Source organism: Mirounga leonina, unplaced genomic scaffold (assembly GCF_011800145.1).
Source record: "Mirounga leonina isolate KUSES-001 unplaced genomic scaffold, KU_Mleo_1.0 Mir_168, whole genome shotgun sequence".
In the NCBI taxonomy this organism is placed as follows: domain Eukaryota; kingdom Metazoa; phylum Chordata; class Mammalia; order Carnivora; family Phocidae; genus Mirounga; species Mirounga leonina.
The window spans coordinates 56,401,111-56,421,823 of NW_023270426.1; positions in this window are offsets into that span (position 1 = coordinate 56,401,111).

The window sequence follows — 20,713 nt, forward strand, 5'->3', positions numbered from 1 at the left end:
TTTATGTAAAATGTACATATATTTCATGTCTGTGGGGTCATATAAAGAGATGCATGAAAAGATGGACAGCCAAATATTAATGGTGGTATGTCAAGGAGGTAGACATTTTAAAAGTTTTTCTCATACTTTCTTGTTTTTTCCTTGTATTTCTTCTGTGTTGTCTTGAATTTTCACAATGAATGTATACTATTTAATTAAAAAACAGAATAAACCCTTTTATTTGTGGAGAAAAAAAAAAAGGTACACATCTTACTACTTCTCTGCTTAAACCTAAATAGTTGCCTATGACCTATAGGATGAAGCCCATATAAATGTAACATAAGGCTTCTTGTTATTGGACCCCTGACTATATTTTCAATTGTATTCCCAATATTCCCCCTTCTCAGCTATCTGAATTACATTTAATTATAGCAACTGAATTATAAGAAATTTTCTGAATTTCAATCATGGTATTTCAATCACTATATCTTTGAACTCACTCTCACTTTTTCTAAAATGTGCTTTACACTTACTTTATCTGCCTGTAAATGCCTTCCTATTTATGCTGAAATTTCAGTTTAGGTGTTAGCCAATGTCTCCCTCAGCATCCCCCAGAATAAATTTCTCACTAATGATGGCGAACGTTAACTGAGCCCCTCTGTCACTAGCACTGTGTAATTATTTAACAATGGTAAGGACTACTGATCCTTATTTTCAAAAAAAAATGTACAATCTGTTTGGAAAAGATAATCTAGAAAGGCAACTATTACAGCTGAGCTGTTAAGTATAATGATGGAAGTATGACGTGGCTTGGGCTGAGGGAGAGGGGTGGGGGGCTCTAAATCCCTGAGGGAAGCAGAGGAAAACCATGGGTGAAACTTGAGTTAAGTTGAGTTAAGAAACTTGAGTTAAGACTTAACTTTGCTAAGTGGCAGTTAGTTCTTCCAAAAGTGAGCTGGCTCATTCCTAGCAGAGGAAACCTTCAGATGTGTGTACCAACAGACATGTTTAGAGGATACCATGGCATTTGACACCTTGGATAATATCCACCAACAGACTGGCCTGTGTAAACACCTTGACAACAGGGGCTTTCTTACTCGTCGCTGGGCTCTGTTGCAGCAGCTGACACAATGCCGGACACAGGATGGGTGTTCTGCAGCTGTGGGCTGCCCTGGACTTGGGTGAATTCTGTCCCTCCAGTTCTCCTCGTAAAGATCCTCACCCAACGCAGTCATGTATAATACGGGAAATTTTCTACCTAGTTTTATTCATTTTTATTTGAACCAAGGTCTTGAACTCTTTGTGGGATTTTGTTGATTTGCAGCAAGGCATATTCCTTTCAGTACTTCATCTATATTCCATTTAGTATGCAGTTTTAATTTTATTATCATCTTATCCATCTATTCTCTTTTATTCAAAAGAGAACGGCAAAAGTGCCTGCATATATCAGTGGGTCTTGGGAACAACTGAAATGTTTTTCTGAAACACGGGAGGCTGGAAGCTTTTATCCCTTCCTCCCACATAGGGGAGCAGAAGCACCTCTCAATTCCCCCAAGAATGATTCCTATCCTGGCTGTTATTTTCACCTTTTATCTTACTTGAATTAATTTTCTGCTTAGCAAAGAAATACATGTGTATGGCTTAAAAATTATTTAAACGGTACCAAAAGACTTAAAATGAAATAGGGTTGTCCCTTGCCCCACTCCACACATCAGCTCACCCCTCAATCTCTAGGGGTAACCGCTTGAAACTCTCACAGCTTTTTTCTCGTATTACATTCAAGTTTCTAAATAATATGCTTATATCTCTGGTTCTTTTATTCACTTTCAACATTCATCTATTGACTTTCATCAGACTAAATATTTTAGCACAACTTGTAATGAGTGCAGAGTGATGTATGGAAATGTTGAATTATTGTATACCTGAAACTAATATAACACTGTATGTTAACTGGAATTAACAATAAAAACTGAATAAAAACAAAATATTTTAGCACAGAATGAGCCATGTGTGTGTTGGCCTAATGATACTGAGTTGGCATCAAGAATTGTAATCAGGAAACCTGCCCTCCAGAGGCTGTCGCTACAAATGTGTGTCTTGCTTTTTTTTTTTTTCCCCCTACACCACTGGATTTGATAATTAGTATAATAAATGTAAAAACATGAGTTTCCACAGGTGAATTAGTGGCTTGTAAAGGGAAATTTGAAAGAGATTTCCGTATGAACTTAGCAGTATTCAAGATATGTGGACTGGCTAAAATATTTTAGACATGCCCTCACCCATACAGGGAAATAATCTGGAGAAGCCTGGAGCTTATAGCTTTATGGTTGATTTTAGGCTTAATTCCTAGACAGTCTTCTCAACAGACCAATTTGAGAAGACTCTCAACTGTTGTCAGTTGCTGATCATAAGATTAACTGAATTTTGCCTTAAAAACATATTCTTGTCTCTGATAAACTCTTTTTGCTGGGTGTGCTCAGAACACCTAAAAGTATGCGAACAGAGACCTTCTGAATTGTCTGTGTGCCTGTTTGCTGATAAATGTTTATGTAACAGGTGAAAACATGTGATGTAATTTAGCTTTCTTCATTAAAGTCTGGTTAGAGGATGTTAAAAAGTAGCTAAAATTCACCCATTTACATTTTTGGAGGCTTCTGTGTTAACTTAAAAAAAACCCAAAAACCCTAAGGGTTTATGCAGGACTCGATTGGCTCGAATTGGTTTGCAACAAATAAAGTATTCTGCTCCCTTACACATTTTCTCCCTTACCTGATCTTTCCTATAAAATATATAACAATTTTTGGTTAAATTAATATTTGGTGTTTTCATTAATATGTACAAAAATATTGTTCGTGCCTGAGACAGTATATTGTGACTGTTTACTGGCCAATTTTTCATTTTCTTTTGGCATCAGTTCCTTATGCTTTTCATTTATTTCTCTATTATCTCCTACAATAGTACCATTCTGTTTTTTAATAAAATTTTCCACACTGTTAAACCTATCACATAACCTACCAACTGTGATTCTTTTTTTCCTCTGAAAACCACCTGTCTGCTCCAGCTTCGTCGGGTTGCTTATTGTAGACCTGCTACTTTCCTGAAACTTCTTTCACTACAAAGTCTGACTCTGTCCTTGGTGTGACCCCTTTTGTCTGGGCCATTTTCTTTTTACCTCTTGGTTCATGTTCTCATTATAGTGAAGAATATCCATCAGTACTTTCCTGAGAAACAGTGTATGTGAGGCAAACATTTTGAGTCCTTGAATATCTGAAATAGGAATGGCTGGGTCCTATGGCAGGGGTATCTCTAACTTTTTAAACAACCGGTAAGCTATTTTCCAAGGCAGTTGTATGCTTTTATGTTCCTATCAGCAGGATATAGGAGTTCCAGATTCTTCATATGCTCAACAACCTTTGGTGTGGTCAGTATCCTTAGTTATAGCAGTTCTAACAGGTATAAGGTGGTAGCTCACTGATAATTTTAATTTGCCTTTCTCTAATGGTTAATGATGTTGGGCATCATTTGAAATCATCACTTATTTGCTATGAATATATGTTCTTTGGAAAAGTGTTCAATTCTTGTGCCATGCTTCCTTTAAATTATTTTCTTATTAATGAGTTTTGAGATTTCTTTGTAGATTATGGATACAAGTCCTTTAACATATGTGATTTACAAGTCCTTTAACATATGTGATTTACAGATACTTTTTTCTCAGTCTGTGGCTTGTCCTTTTAATTCCCTTATCAGTGTCTTTTAAAAAACAGAAGTTCTGAATTTTGATGAATTCCAATTAGCTTTTTCTTTTTTGGACCATGTTTTTGGAGCTCTGCCTGACCCAACGTCACAAATATTTTCTCCTTTGTTTTCTCTTAGAAGTCTTATAGTTTCAGGTTTTACATTTAGATCTGTGATGCATTATAAATAAATTTTTCTGGTGCATGTAAGAATCCAAGTTGATTTTTTCACATATGGATATCCAAACTTCCCAGCATGTCAACAATGTTAAAAAGATTGCTTTCTTCCCTGAGTCAACCTCTTACCTTTGTATGTGTGAATCTTTTTGAACTCTATTCCATTAATATATTTGTATCACAATGTTTTGATTAACTGTAGCTTTATTTGTGTATGTATGTTTGCTTTTTAAAAAATATTAATTCCAGTGTAGTTAACATACAGTGTTATATTAGGTTCAGGTGTAGAGTGGGGTGATTCAACAATTCCATACATTATTCAGAGCTCATCATGATAAGTGTACTCTTAATCCCCTTCACCTATTTCACCCATTCCCCTGACCTCCTCTTTGGTAACCATCAGTTCTGTATAGTTAAGAATCTGTTTTTTTATTTGTCTCTTACTTTCTTTGTTCCCTTGTTTTCTTTCTTAAATTACACATATGAGTGAGATCATATGGTTGTCTTTTTCTGACTGACTTATTTCACTTAGCATTACATTCTCTAGATCCATCCATGTTGTTGCAAATGGCAGCACTTTATTCTTTTTATGGCTGAATAATATTCCATATTGTGTGTGTGTGTGTGTATCTCACATCTTTTTTATCCATTCATCTATTGATGGACACTTGGGTTGTTTCTATAATTTGGCTATTGTAAATAATGCTGCAGTAAACATAGGGGTGCATGTATCTTTTTGAATTAGTATTTTTGTACTCTTTGGGTAAATACCCAATAGTGCAATTCCTGAATCATATGGTAATTCTATTTTTAGTTTTTTTTTTTTAAAGATTTTATTTATTTATTTGAGAGAGAGAATGAGAGAGAGAGAGAGTATGAGAGGGAGGAGGGTCAGAGGGAGAAGCAGACTCCTCGCCGAGCAAGGAGCCCGATGCGGGACTCAATCCAGGGACTCCAGGATCATGACCTGAGCCGAAGGCAGTCGCTTAACCAACTGAGCCACCCAGGCGCCCTATTTTTAGTTTTTTGAGGAACCTCCATACTGTTTTCCACAGTGGCTGCACCAGTTTGCATTCCCACCAACAGTGCATGAGAATTCCTTTCTCTCCACTCCTCGTCAACACTTGTTTCTTGTGTTTCTGATTTTACTTATTCTGACAGCCATGAGATACTATCTCATTGTGGTTTTGATTTGCATTTTCCTGATGATGAGTGATGTTGAGCATCTTTGCAATGTGTCTGTTGGCCATCTGCATGTCTTCTTTGGAAAAATGTCTGTTCAGGTCTTCTGCCCATTTCTTTTTTTTTTTTTTTTTTTTTTTATTCTTATGTTAATCCCCATACATTACAACATTAGTTTTAGATGAAGTGTTCCATGATTCATTGTTTGTGCACAACACCCAGTGCTCCATGCAGAATGTGCCCTCCTCAATACCCACCACCAGGCTAACCCATCCTCCCACCCCCCTCCCCTCTAGAACCCTGTTTGTTTTTCAGAGTCCATCGTCTCTCATGGTTCGTCTACCCCTCCGATTTCCCCCGCTTCATTCTTCCCCTCCCGCTACCTTCTTCTTCTTCTTTTTTTTTGTTTCTTAACATATATTGCATTATTTGTTTCAGAGGTACAGATCTGAGATTCAACAGTCTTGCACAATTCACAGCGCTTACCAGAGCACATACCCTCCCCAGTGTCTATCACCCAGTCCCCCCATCCCTCCCACCCCAACCCCCACTCCAACAACACTCAGTTTGTTTCCTGCGATTAAGAATTCCTCATATCAGTGAGATCATATGATACATGTCTTTCTCTGTTTGACTTATTTCACTCAACATAATACCCTCCAGTTCCATCCACGTCGTTGCAAATGGCAAGATCTCATTCCTTTTGATGCTTCTGCCCATTTCTTAAATTGGATTGCTGTGTTTTTGCTGTTCAGTTGTGTAAGTCCTTTATATATTTTGAATATTAACTCTTTATCAGATGTATCATTTGTAGATATCTCCCCCCATTCAGTGGGTAGTCTTCTTGTTATGTTATTGTTTCATTTGCTGTGCAGAAGCTTTTTATTTTGTTGTAGTCCCAGTAGTTTATTTTTGCTTTTGTTTTCCTTGTCTCAGGAGACATACCTAGAAAAATGTTGCTATGGCTGATGTCAGAGAAATTGTTGCCTGTGCAGTCTTCTAGGATTTTTATGGTTTCAGATCTTCCATTTAGATTTTTAATCCATTTTGTGTTTATTTTTGTGTACGGTGTAAGAAAGTGGTCCACTTTCATTCCTTGGCATGTTGCTGTCCTGTTTTCCCAGCACCATTTGTTAAAAAAAACTGTCTTTTTTCCACTGCATATTCTTGCTTCCTTTGTCAAAGATTAATTGACCATGTAATTGTGGGTTTATTTCTGGCCTCTCTTTTCCTTTCCATTGACCTATATGTCTATCTTTGTGCCAGTATGATACTGTTTCGATACTACAGCTTGGTAGTATAGCTTGAAATCTGGGATTGTGATACCTCCAGTTTTGTCCTTCCTTTTCAAGAGTGCTTTGGCTCTTCGGGGTCTTTCAGAGTTCCATGCAAATTTTAAGATTATTTGTTCTAGTTTTGTGAAAAATGCCATTGGTATTTTGAAAAGGATTGCATTAATTCTGTAGATTGCTTTGGGTAGCATGAACATTTAACAATATTGATTTGTGCAATCCATGAGCATGGAATATCTTTCCATTTCTTTGTGTCATCTTCAAGTTCTTTCATCATTGTTTTACAGTTTTCAGGGTATTGGTCTTTCACTTCCTTGGTTGAGTTTATTCAAAAGTATTTTATTATTTTTGGTACCATTGTAAATGGGATTGTTTTCTTAATTTCTCTTTCTGCTACATTTTTGGTATGTGGAGATGAAATGCATTTCTACATATTGACTTTGTCTTGAATCAGATAGTTTAAATCCTCCTACTTCATTATTCTTTTTCAAGACTGTTTTAGCTATCCTAGGTCCTTTACATTTTCATAAGAATTTTGGAATCAGCTTGTAAATTTCTCCAAAAAATATCTTCTGGGATTTTGACAAGGATTGTATTAAATCTATAAATCTGATTAGTAAGAATTGTAATATTGGGTTCCTCTGAGCCATACATGTTGTATCTCTCTCCCTTTATTTAACTCTTCTTTAATTCTCTCAGAGTTTTATACTTCTTAGTACAGGAATGACACATACTTTATCTGATCTTTCTCGAAGTATTTAATAATCTTTTTAAAAAATATTTTATTTATTTATTTGACAGAGAAAGACACAGCGAAAGGGAACACCAGCAGGGGGAGTGGGAGAGGGAGAAGAAGACTCCCCACTGAGCAGGGAGCCCCATGCGGGGCTCGATCCCAGGAATCATGACCTGAGCCGAAGGCAGACGCTTAATGACTGAGCCACCCAGGTGCCCCTAAGGTAATGTTCTTATAATTGCTTGACTCTGCAATGAGTCTGATCAAACTGATTCACTTTCTTCCAATTTATTTTATAGAATAAATAATCAAACCCTGGTCTTCAAAAGGATTCTCCTGGTGTGCAGTTGTCCAACTTATATTAAAATATTAATTCTATTGAATAAGAACTCCTTCAGCTATTCAGCTACTTTAGAGTTAGCCTTACTTAGCAAGTTATTCATTCTGGCTAGTCCATCAGATTGCAATGTTACTCAAAACCTAACATCCTGTGCAAGTCCGATCAAGGTTGTCTTATGGTACAACTGATTGGTAACACCTGCCTTTAAAATTTGCCAAAGCAACATCTGTTCAAACTTCATGGAGTATAACCCTGAAGTCTCTATTGTGCCTAGTCATTTGAACAAATTACAGGGTCTATTTTAGGAAAAGGGGGCCTTATTTTTTTGCCCTCCCCACCCCCCACCCCCCGTATCTCACATGCAGAAGAGAGTTGGCCTATGTGTAAGGTTAGAATGCAAATCAGTCTTTTCACCTTTTAGAATAGATTGTTACCTTTGCCTTTTTTTCCCCTACACATAAAACTTATCAATGCTATAGAAAAATCTTGATTCTTTAGGGAGCTCAGTTTTGAATTGTCTGCTACTACTATCAAAATACTATTGATACAAATACTATTTGAGAAAATAGTTTGATGTTTTAGATAACCATATCCTGGCATCAGTATATCTCATCAGCAATTTATTATACCTCCACATATGAATGCCTTCTGTGAGTTACTATTTAATCTTAAGCTTTGATTTCTAAAATTTGTCCCCAAAACTAGGCATATAAGGAATATTTTCTAAATTTTCTATAAAATTGGGCTTGAAGATACTATCCCTTACGTTATGCATTATAAATTGTTTATTATAAACATAATTTGAGTGGCAAATTTTGCCTAGAATTTAAAGCCAGGAATTTAATGTTTGCCTCTATAAACAATAGTATATACTTCTTTTTGTTGCTATTGTTGTTTTGTTGTTTTTTTAAATAAGAGTAATTATGTATTTATACTCCCTTTTTGCTGTGGTCTAAAAGCTCAGAACCACGTTTCAGATTCAAAATATCTTCCAATTTTCTGTGATAATAATCTCTTTCTTCTAATTGGTATCATATATCTCCTTTACTTATCTTAATGGTAACTCTCTTATTGTATATATGTTTTTATTGCATGTATCCCCAAATTCTTTTAAGAACTAGGGTACAAACAAAAGAAAAATTAAAAAAAAAATCAATTCTGGTTGATATCCATTTACATTACACCAGTACTTCTATAGTATTTTTATTTGTGAATCAAAATTATTTCTTCAAATCTCTCATTACAGAGGTACCTCAAATGATATTTAAATTGGTAGGGAAAATAAGAAGAAATGGGCATGAACTGATCTTCAATTTGCATTTCCAAAGAGAAAAAGTTTGAATTCTATAGCCATATGCTTGTGTAACTAAACATTCTTATGTTCATGCCAAAGAACCTAAGGCCAGAATTGATGTTAGTTAATTTGTAGCCTCCAGAAACCTAGGACAATTTTATGAATGTAAAAGATGATCAATAACTTTTCCTTTAACAAATTTGTTGTGCTCCTACTATGTGCCAGGCAAAGTTGTTGGCTCTGGGATTATACCAGTAAATGAGACAGATGGAGAGCCCAGGTCCCACACAGCTTACATTTTAGCAGAGGAAAACAGATGGTAGATTGATTAAATAAATACACCTAATAGGTTTTAAATTAAGCTAATAAGTCAAAAATAGTTTTACATATATTGTTAGAAGATGAAAGGCTATGAAAAGACAGACCAAGGTAAGTGGGCAGGGCATGGGTGAAAGAGAGGAGCATTACAATTTAAAACAGGACAGCCTGGGTAGGCTTCATTATGAGGGCAATATTGATATTTATGATACTTATCATTGCTATTTCAAAAGATTGATTATTTCATAATCTTTGCTATTTCTGTGTCTGTTTATTGATTTTTTTCCTGGTTGAATTCTGTTTTTCTATTTCTCCATAACCCTTGTAGTTGATAATTAGATGTGGTTTTTACATTTTTGAGTGAATTTTGTTGTCATTTAAAGAGTGTTGGATTTTTCTGCAGACACAGTTAAGTTACTTGGAATAACTTCAATCGTTTTAAGGCTTCTTTTTAAGCTTTGAGAGTAAAGGTTCGGCCCAACCTTTACTCTAGGGATTTATTAACTCCACTACTAAAGTGAGACACTTTCTGAAGATGCTCCTCAATTATCTCTTATATTTTGAGATCTTCCCCCCTCTAACATTTCGGAATACAGACTATTGCTTGCTCTGTGGGACTTTGGGGATGTTTGACCTTTCCTCACCTGTGGTGGTTTCCTTTGCCTTCAGGAGCTCCACCTTGCCTCTGTGCAGATTCATTCTCAGCCCAAGACTGGGGAGGACCTTCTCCTTAGAGCAGGTGTTTAGCTGGGTTCTTTGTTTCCTTAGTGTGTTTTTGGATCTCCCCTGATCTTCAGAGCTTCCTCTTGTTCAGCTCCACTTCTTGGCCATACACTTTTGAGGTGCCTAAGCTTCCCTCCGCTCTCACTTCTGTATCCTCAAGGCAGCAAGATCTCCAGGCTGCTCGGATTTCCTCTCCTCTCCAGGCCCCAAAAAACAGCATCAGACCATGAGTCGGGCAGTCCTAGTGCTCAGCTTCCCTTCTCAAAGAAATCACATGTCCGTGCTGTGTACAGTCCAGTGTTTGAAAACAACTTCATTTTTTCCTAGATTTATAATTGTTTAGAGCAGGAGGGCAATTTCTTTAGAAGTTAATCCTTCATGAGTGAAAGCAGAAATCCTTTAGAACATTTAAGGTAGTCGTTTGAAGTTACGACTATGACAAGATTTTAAAAATACTTCCTAAGCTACTGATGATTGAAACCACCCATTGTTTTCTCTCAGCATTTTGTGACCCCTTCTTTATTCCTGTATGAATTCTCACCAAGACCAGAGCACACAGCATCGTGAAGTACTTGAGTGTGAAGGGATCTTATTTTTATTTACGCTGAGAATTGTCTGGATGAAAAATGTGAATATAAACACTATTATGTGTTTTTTTTATGTGCTGTATTTTTCTTCATTTGCATTCAAACAACATCAACATAAGCTCCAAAGGAAAGCGTTATGTCCCAAGCAAAAGAAAAAAAAAAAGTGTAACTTTTTCTCTAACTGTAGAAAAGCACTGTATAAAAGAAATAATGTTTTGAATGGCTGACTTGTGTCTCGCAAAATTCAAGGACACTCAAATCCTGCCCCAAGCAGCCCAGGCTTTCCCCTCACCTGCAGCTAAGTTCTTCAGACATTAGCAGTTGACTGGACATGCCTTACCTTGGCAATGATGTCCACATTTCAAAAGACTATAAGATGTATTTCTTCATATGGATGCAAATCTTAGAAATCAGGGCATATGATTGTTTTCTTAAAAGCTTACTTTGAAGAATTCAGGTTTTTTTTTTTCTTTCAGTTTTTAGTGCAATTGTTTAAGGAACACTGCAGGTGACAAGTAATTCCCTGGAACCCCACCTGACCTTTAGAAGAGCACAGAGAATACAACACTATATGAGGCGAAACACTGATTTTATCACAATGCTCCTCTTTTAGAACTGAGAGAAATTGATTCTTCAGCTTCTTTTTCCAGGCAAGGCCTTTCAATGACATCATTCTGTACAGTGATCATAGACCTCATTTTAAATGGGCAGTGTTTCATGACAAATTAGTATTAGTGTATTAGTCTAACCAATGAGAAATAAAATATCACTGGTGTATGTTGCCTTTTTTTATGGTTACTCATCAATATAATTCAGTTCCTTTTGTACTTTAAATGTTTCCTTTTTTATAATGATTCAAAATCATGGTCATTTATGAGCTATTTTTTTTTTTTTAAGATTTTATTTATTTGCGAGAGAGAGAATGAGAGACAGAGAGCATGAGAGGGAGGAGGGTCAGAGGGAGAAGCAGACTCCCTGCCAAGCAGGGAGCCCGATGCGGGACTCGATCCCGGGACTCCAGGATCATGACCTGAGCCGAAGGCAGTCGCTTAACCAACTGAGCCACCCAGGCGCCCCTATGAGCTATTTTTTAATGTCAATTTCTAATTCATGTTAAGAAATTTGAAAAGAGCCTTAAGGATCCATATACAAATAAAGAAATTCATTTATGTGTATATATACACATACATATATATATGTGAAACTGCACTGTGTTCAAAAAGGTGTACTAAAACATGCACCAAAAATAGAAATTTAAAATGCTATTTTACTGCTTTCCTAAGGCTGCTGCAATGAAGTTTTAAAAACTGAGTGGCTTAAAACAGTATTGTTTCAGTTCTGGAGGCTCCAAGTCTGAAATCAAGGTCGTTCTCCCTCTGAAACCTGTAGGAGAATCCTTCCTTGCTCCCTCCTGGCTTCTAGTGGTTTGCCTGCAGTCTTTAGCGTTCCTTGGCTTATAGATCCATCACTCCAATCCTTGGTCTTCACATGGTCTTTCCTCTGTTCGTGTCTGTCTCTGGGTCCACACTTCCTGTTGCCCCTTTTTATAAGGACACCAGTCAGATTGGATTAGGGCCTACCCTAATAACATTTTAATATGATTACCTCTCTGAAGACCCTATTTCCAAATAAGGTCACATTCTCAAGTACTAGGGCTTAGGACTCCAACATATCTTTTTGGGGGACACAATTCAACCCATAGCAACTATGAAATCATTTAAATACACACACCCCTTTAAAAAAAAAAAAAAAACCAACAAATATGGTGATAGAACTAGGAGTAGTAGTAACATGTATTGAGTATCATTCCACTGAGCAGGAAGTATCTCCCTTAGTTCTATGGGAAATCAGTGTATATTCTACATTTGATCTCATTTGACAAAACTGAGGCATAGGGAAGTTAAATAATGTACTCAAAGTCACACGGCTATTAAGTGATAAAACGGGGAGTCAAATTAATATCTGTCTGAACTAGGAGCCAAGACTTTTTAAGCACTGGCATTCTTAAACTACTTTTGTATCATGAATCCCTTTGGTAGTCTGAGATACCTTTGGAAGCTTTTTCAGAAAAATGTTTTTAAAACATAGGAGGAAACACAAAATTAACAAAAAAAATTCTATTGAAATACAATTATTAAACTTTTTAAAAGCAAAATGATAATATATTAGACTGAATCATACACAACTGTCATTTTCTTAGGTAGAAAATGTACAAATATTGACAATTTCATATGGTTCATCTGAATAGTAATATATGTGCTTCTTTACTAATAAGTAAGATCAAATGATACATTTGATAGTTACCAGAATTTTAAAATAAGTATAACAATATTTCAATATATTTGCCATAACTCTAATGTGATATGAAAATATTCGTGATATCTGTTGGTGACAAAACCATAGATACTGCTAATGCTGTGTTGTAGGTTTTTCCTATTTTAGTAATTGAAGGCGCTTATCAATTTCAGTTAGAGGTAGTGAAATAAAAAGTATATCTTTCCCATAAAAGTTCAGAGAGCCTTTGGAAGGCATATGGAAAGTTTAGGGATTCCAGGCTAAGAACCCCCTACACTAAATTCTAGCCAATTGCAGGACACCCTAAGTTATTTTTTATTTGATAAAAATATTTGAAAAGTAATTGAATTGGACTTAAATTTATGCTTATTTCTTTAACACCAAATAAACTTTTTCTATATCTTTGGAGAGCCCACAGCAGCCATTTTTGCCTTATCATTTTGTATATACCCTATGGAAGAAGTGCTACATGGGGACTGGCTCATGTTTAACTGAATATAGCCATGTAACTTTTACTTAGAAGATGTAAAGCAAACAAAAGGCTGCTTAAGATGTTTTAAATCCCCATGGATATGTTGTATTTTAGTTTGTAAATTTTCTCTGAGATTTTTACTCAATAACATGTGTGGGCACATAGCAACTCATTGTCCAATGTTATATTCTTTAATTTTCTAGTGAGGTGGGTAGATGGATAGATGGCAGAGGAAAAGGAGTTATTAACAGAGCAAAGGCAGTGTGACATTAGGGCATCGAATACATGGTTGCTCATAGGAAGGAGAAGATTTTTGTTAAGGGGTCTCTCAACTCACTTCCCCGTGGTACTTCATAATATTCTTTGATCTCCTTTGAGGTATTGACCCTACTCTTAGAGAAACTATCCTGCACAATCACTGCCAGGTTTGACCAAGGAGAATGAGTGTCTCTTTAAGACACAATTTCATTTCCTCCTATTAAATACATTAGGATAAAGAACAAAATTAACCTAATAACACTGGTACATTTGCAAGAACAGCCAACTGTAAAAGAAAGTGATAAAACAAGCAGTTTGTAAATTTTCTTTTTACAACACTCTTGTTAAACTAATTTAAGTGTCCTGCCTCCAGGAGCAGCTTAGAGAGGATACACTTTAAGTGATTATTCTTAAATAGGTTATTATTTTAAATGGACTCCTTTAAGAGTCACATGTGTGGCATTTGGTTAATCCATTACATTTCCAATTAGAAACACGTGCTTTTTATGGCAGGCAAATTATTTTATATGCTCCACAGCTGCGCTTAGGACAGAAGACAGCCCATGACATTCCTCTTGAAAAACATTAAGGGAAGCACTACCCCATGCCCAAGGGTGATTAAGCTTCTTAAATCACTTCTGATATGTGACAGAAGTAGTCTCTTCTAATCCTATTTCTCTGAAAGAATAAACTTTGTATTCCACATCGGCTTGCAGGACTGAGATCATTTTTGCTCCCAGTCTTTACCTGTGTGTTTACTTTAATGACCACTGCTGAACAGTTGAGCAAGCAACCTCTGAACTCTATTATTTGGGTAACTTACACAGCATTGGCAGGATGTACCCTGAGCTGGGTGCACACTACACATCCGATATTCAGATTTGATCTACTAATTAGCAATTGGAAAATCTGAAGTTTAGTTGTATTTCAAAGCATAGTGTTTCAGACTTTGTCTTGATTCCAATCTGTGTTCTGTCACTCATGAGCTGTATGACCTCCAATAAGTTATGTCCCTAAACTTTAATCTCCTCATGGACAAAATGGAAATAGTAACTATCTGCTTTATAGAATTAATATGAGAAGTGAATGAGAATCTCTATGTAAAATGTTTAGTACAAAACCCAGACACTCAATGAATAACTACTACTACTATTATAATTAAAATATGTATATAAGCCCACCCACCCTCCCACCTCAAAAAGGATTGGAGTGACCCTGTTCCAGCTTCTGTGACCAGAGCTAGAGGCAAAGAATTTCTACAAGATGCTCAAAACAGAAATATCCGAGGTTTGAATTTCATGTTAAAATCCTTAGAGAGTCTAAGTTAAGCCAGAGAAATCAAGATCAAACAGAGAAGTTGGCAAGTCCAAAGGGGAAATGCAAGACCAAAAACTAAAGATAGTTATATTTCAAAGTTTAGGTTATAAGACTGGTGGGATTAGAATGTATTCGTGTGAGTTTAGCAGAAAGGAGTGCTTGGAGAATGGTAAGAAGGTGTCATAATTTGTTCTCATCAGAAACTGGCAAGTCAGTCAGTCTGGCTGGCTCAAAGGTGTAGGGTAGAGTGAACAAAGTGGCAGAGTATAACTAATCCTTATTTACTCACTTTTCAGTGCCTATAAATTTCCAGGTTTTGAATATCATTCTAGAGATACATAGGTTCAAAGACATGGTTTTGGCCTTCAAGTATCTTAGAAGAGGACAGACATCAATAAAGAAATAACAATTTCCAACTTTCTTGCCTAGGTGATGAGTAAGTCACACAGAGAAGTAACACATTCAGAGGTGCAGATTTGAGAGGAAATAAAACAGACTATGTTTGGAAATATTGAGTGTGAGCTTCCCATTGGTCTTTCAGGACTTGCAAACTGATGGCTAAATACATAACTGGAGCTTAGACAAGAGGCCTCAGTTTGTTGTCCATCAGCATAGGTTTGGGAGTTACAGTCAAGAGACCGTGCATTAGTGTGCTCAGGCTGCCATAACAAAATACCATAGACTGCGTGGCTTAAACAACAGACAATTATTTTCTCACAGTTCTGGAGACTGAGAAGTCCAAGATTAAGGTCCTGGCAAATTTGGTTTCTGTTAAGGGCTCTCTTCCTGGCTTATAGATGGCCACCTTCTCGCTATGTCCTCATAGGGCCTTTCTTGGGTGTGTGAACGTGGAGAGTGAGTGAGCTCTCTGGTGTCTCTTCTTATAACACTGCTATCCTAACAGATCAGGGTCTCCCCTCCCCTTATGACCTCATTTAACTTTAATTTCTTCCTTAGACGCACCATTACCAAATATAGCCACACTGAAAGTTAGGGCTTTAACATATGAATTTGGAGAGGCATTAACAGTCTATCATAGATGGAATAAGATCACCAAAGACAGGGTAGAGAATGAGAATTGAAGCTTAAAACAAAAGCATAGAAAGTTGGTATTAAAGTGTGGGTAGTAGAAGACAAACTATTAGAGGAAGTGTGAAAGAGTGGTCAGAGGAAGGAACAAATTTAAAAAAAGAATGCTATAAAAAATTGAGAGAAGTTCAAGTACTGAATAATCAATATCAGAGTGACAGGTCAAGTAAAAATAAAGTAGCAGATACTTGGTTGTCCTACAGTTTACTCGATAATGAGGTAGAAACATTTAGGAAAAATGACAAATCTTTACAAAGCAAATTTAAAAATTTTTTAAATGAGGGGGTGCCTGGGTGGCTCAGTTGGTGGAGTGTGCAACTCTTGATCTCAGGGTTGTGAGTTTGAGTCCCACATTGGGTGTGGAGATTACTTAAAATCTAAAAAAATTAAAATAAATTTAAATGAAAATACATTTGGGCCCCTGCCTAGAAGGAAGTGCAGATGAATCTGTTATTCTAACAATGTCAAGGACCTATTTTATTGAATAGAAGAATATCAATAAGAAATTCGGCATTGTTTTTGTTACTGAAATATTAATATGTGAGAATATTTGAAAAGGTTAACACAGAACCATCTCTTAGAGTTATAGTGCATTTTTGAGTATACAGATGTAATTATTATTCATTTTCAAAATCTCCTGCAATGGAGATGTCCTCCCAGCCATGTTTACAAATTAGAAAACAGACTCAAGTAGATGAAGTGATTTTCCCAACATTGTATAGTGTTTCAAAAAGGAGTAAAGGCGATAGTTCTCTCATTTCATTCTGCACAACTTTTCCTGAATTTCTATGGTTTGTCAAGTACCTGCCCACCCCCCCAACCCCATCCACCCAGCCTCACCCCCTCAGCCCCCATTGCCCTTCTGTCACTTAGACATCGGCTCTCTCGGGTCACTGCAGAGAGGAGACTTATGACACCCACAGGACACCAGTAGTAACAGTTTCCCTGAAGAGCCTCTGTGGGTAGGGAAAGGGAGGTGAAAGTTGTAACTCTCACTGGCAGACCTGCTATTGGTAATCTGTTACCTGTTCCTGTGACCAGGGATGAACATTCAGTTCCTCATATTACTCATAAGGTCCCTGACCTATGATCCAGTCTCTGTACTTTAGCTGAGCTGCTTTTAAAATTAGATCATTAATGATATAATGAATATAATTAGGTCCCAGTTGTCATGGGTCATGCCTCATGGTTTGTTCACCATCTCCTGTGCATGGGCAGGAGATACATTAAGTGGCTTTTGGGTATCCTATACAGCAGCAGTTCTCAAAGTGGGGTTCCTGGATGAGCAGTACTAGCTACTGAATTAAAAACTCTGAGAGTGGGGCCCAGAAATCTATGTTTTAATAAGACCTCAAGAGCTACTGATGCATGCTATAATTTAAGAACCACTGGTACACAGCGATAGAATTCTTTTCCGATACTACTTGGACAGAAAAAGTGTTATGAATGTTCCCAGCAAAAATAGAATCCATCCATCAATGTAATGGTAAATTCAAGCACATTTTTATCCACATTATTACCACTCTGTCTTTATTTATTATCACCTTTATCTGAAGTAGCCTTTAAAATCTCTAATTTAATGTCAAAGCAAGCTCTCAGGACTGGTTAGTGTCATGTGAGTAAATACGTAGTCTATGTTAATGGCACTGGAAGTTGAACTATGTGACATTTTGTTCCTCCTAATTCACCCTCATCTTATTGCTGTTTCCAGAAGTATTAAGTGTATTTATTGTCTCTTCATGGTTAGAGTATGAAAGAAAAGTGCCCAAATGTTCATATTTATGCTATAAGTAGTAAAATATTGAAGGGTTTTTTGAATTCAAAATAGCACCTTTGTTTAGATCTTAAAGAGAATTTTACATTACTTACAGCTTAAGGAGAAATTTATGTTATTTAATGTCTCTTACTGTATTTCATTTCTTTCTAAGAGTAGAAACGATTGGTAGTATATAGGAAATCTTGATTAGTGATTTTTGGTAGGTTTTAAATAGTTATTTGCCAAACATTGTTCTTTTCCAAGATAATAACAGGTAAAACACAGAAAGCATTGTCTGCTATGTTGACCCCAAAACATAAAATGAAGAGAGAGGAAAAACCAGTAAGATTTTTAACTTATATCTTCAGCAAATATTATAAATGATGTCTCTGTGGCCCAATCTTGTTTGTCTTTACAAAGAGTAACTTGGCAAAGAACTATTGGTGTTTCCCACTGATGGTTCTTGACGTCTGTACAAGTATATATGTGTATTCATGGACTGGGTCCTAATTTTGGAGTTTCCTTGTGTGTGTAGGGACAAATATGCCTGTTCTCTTTGATGAGGTTAACAAAGGTATTTGTAACCTTTGTTTCTTCATGTAGCCACTTTGCTTGCAAAAGTTGTTTATTCCCTTCTGATGACAGCTCACTTTATAGACTGCATCTGTAGTAAGTTGCATTTCTAGGGCTCCTTCAAGGTATTTTAAAATGCTCTGTTGGAAAACCTATGTTATATACAAAGCCGGGTGATATATGTGAGGGACATTTTAGAGCAGCCGTCATGGCTGTCCGTAGATGGCCCAGCTGGAACTTTTAGGAATCTGTACAAGGAGATAGAACTAACTCAGATGGAATCTGTCCTTGGCTAAGTCACATGGTAGGCCACATTCTTTTCCCTCGAGAACAGTTTTAAAGAGATGACATCTAAATTAAATTAAGTACAGCCTGATGAACAGTATTCAGTACTGCAGGGGAAAGGTTGGGAGGAGGAGGGAGTTGCCACCAAATGAACATTAGAAACTGAGTTGCAAGAGGAACAAGAGGAATAGGAATAGTTACAGAGCCGTGGAAGCTTTGAAATAAGACTTTCTAGATCATATGGTCTGACTCATCCATTGCACAAATGAGGAATCTAAGTGAAAGAGAAGTCAAGTCACTGCTTAAGGTCACTTGCCAGTGACACAGGTTGAACCAGTTGATCCAGGGCATCCACACTCTCAATTGTTTCCACTACCCCATTGATATGATATAGAATTACAAATGATGCATGAACAGGAGGCAGAAAATAAGAGCTTATCAAGGAAATTAAGAAGGCTTGGGGGATTGGATTAGGAAAACCAAAAACCAGAATGGAAGTTAGAGTGAGATTTACAGTGGCGGGTAAAACCTAGTTAATAATTGGGGTAAAAAATAGTTTAGGAGGGGCACCTGGGTGGCGCAGTCAGTTAAGCATCTGCCTTTGGCTCAGGTCATGATCTCGGGGTCCTGGGATTGAGCATTGGTCAGGCTCCTGGCTCAGTGGGAAGTCTGCTTCTCCTTCTCCCTCTCCCCACCCTCCCAACCCCACTTGTGCTTGAGCTCTCTCTCTCTTTTTCTCTCTCAAATAAATAAATAAAATCTTAGGAGTTTCTGGAGATGGGAGTAAACAAAAATCAGAATTGAACAGTACAAATACATACAATTGCATTTATTTAAAGGCATCCTTCCCCTCTCCAGAGATCAGGGGAAAACTGGAAGGCATCATTATGGAGCTGAGGACACAAAACTTGTAGAAGCTAGGGCAGTGAGCTATAGGGCAGAGGAACTTAAGCAGAGGGAAAACATCCAGAACATGACTGGGATAGAGGAGACTGGGTGGTTGCCAGGAAACCACCATTCCTAGTAGCCAACTTTATTGAGGAGGTGAGTGACTGAAGAGAGGAGGTAGGGGACAAGGTGTTTAAAGAAGAAGCAGTAAGCACATTTTTAGGTATATCCTGCTTCTTTGACACTTCTGTAGCCTTAGTGCACTCTATCCTGGCCCAGCTATAGCCCTCTGGTCAGCCCATTCTCAGATTGGCCAGGGCATACAACACCATTTTGGAACATGCCCTAACAATGTATTAGAGCATCAGGGTCCTCTTCACAGCCAGTCTTTTTCAACTGAATCCCTCACTCCTTAATCCATAAGTATTTGAGCTGGTTATCTGGTGCATATACCTGTCATCCTGATTGGAGTAAAATGATCTAACTTAATTTATTCATGTATGCAAATCATAATGGAAAATATCTAAGTAAAAAATTTTGTATGCAAAGAAATTTTTTAAAAAGTCAAATAAATAAACCCTACAGTTTCCAAATATGTGTCAGCTTGAAACTCTAAATGTCACTATACCCAGTTTCTCTTTGACAAAAATTAGGGATGGGAATCTTGAATGTTTAGCAAAGACCTCATGAAACATTCTAATTGGCAGACCATGTGTCTTCACAGATACTCATCATTGGTTGTCTTCTAGGAAGCAAGCTGGACAGTATCTTTGAGCTCTTAGTAAATTTTTTTAGTGGTAGCATAACTCGCAGAGATATTATGACTTGCTGGACAGAACAAGCTGGTAGAGAATTAAGGGTTAAGAACAATTTCCTCTCAACTGCCATTATCATTATGTTTATGAATGATTTAAGTACGCTGGCACTCCACTAGGCATCATTTGGAAAGCACTCTTCTGTAGGAGCTTATGTGTTCAGAACAAAATAATTTGGGTGGTTTTGAGTTCTTAAACCTCTTGAAATTCTTTTCTCTAACCCAGGAGAGTAAGTAGCAAATTCCTTTGTTCAGATGAATGAGTAACAGATTTTGAACCGAGAACTCTGTCTGATCAGTGGAACTTCTGTCATGGTCTTATCTCCAGGATGAGCAAGGGCTTGGATGAATGCACAGCACTGGTATACCACACGGGGACCCCTGTCCACTAAGCTGAGAACAGGACATTTTTCTTTTCCTTCCAATTTTATATTTTCATAAAAATAGATGTTAGTAATAATTTCTAGAAGTTAGATGATATTCTTAAGAAAAAAGAATTATGGTCTAATTTTAAAATCTGAGAAGTTGTTTCTTCTCAGGTTCAATGCACATTCACTGTTGTTTGGCTTGCGCTCCACATCCATGCTGTAGTGAGCAGCCAGAG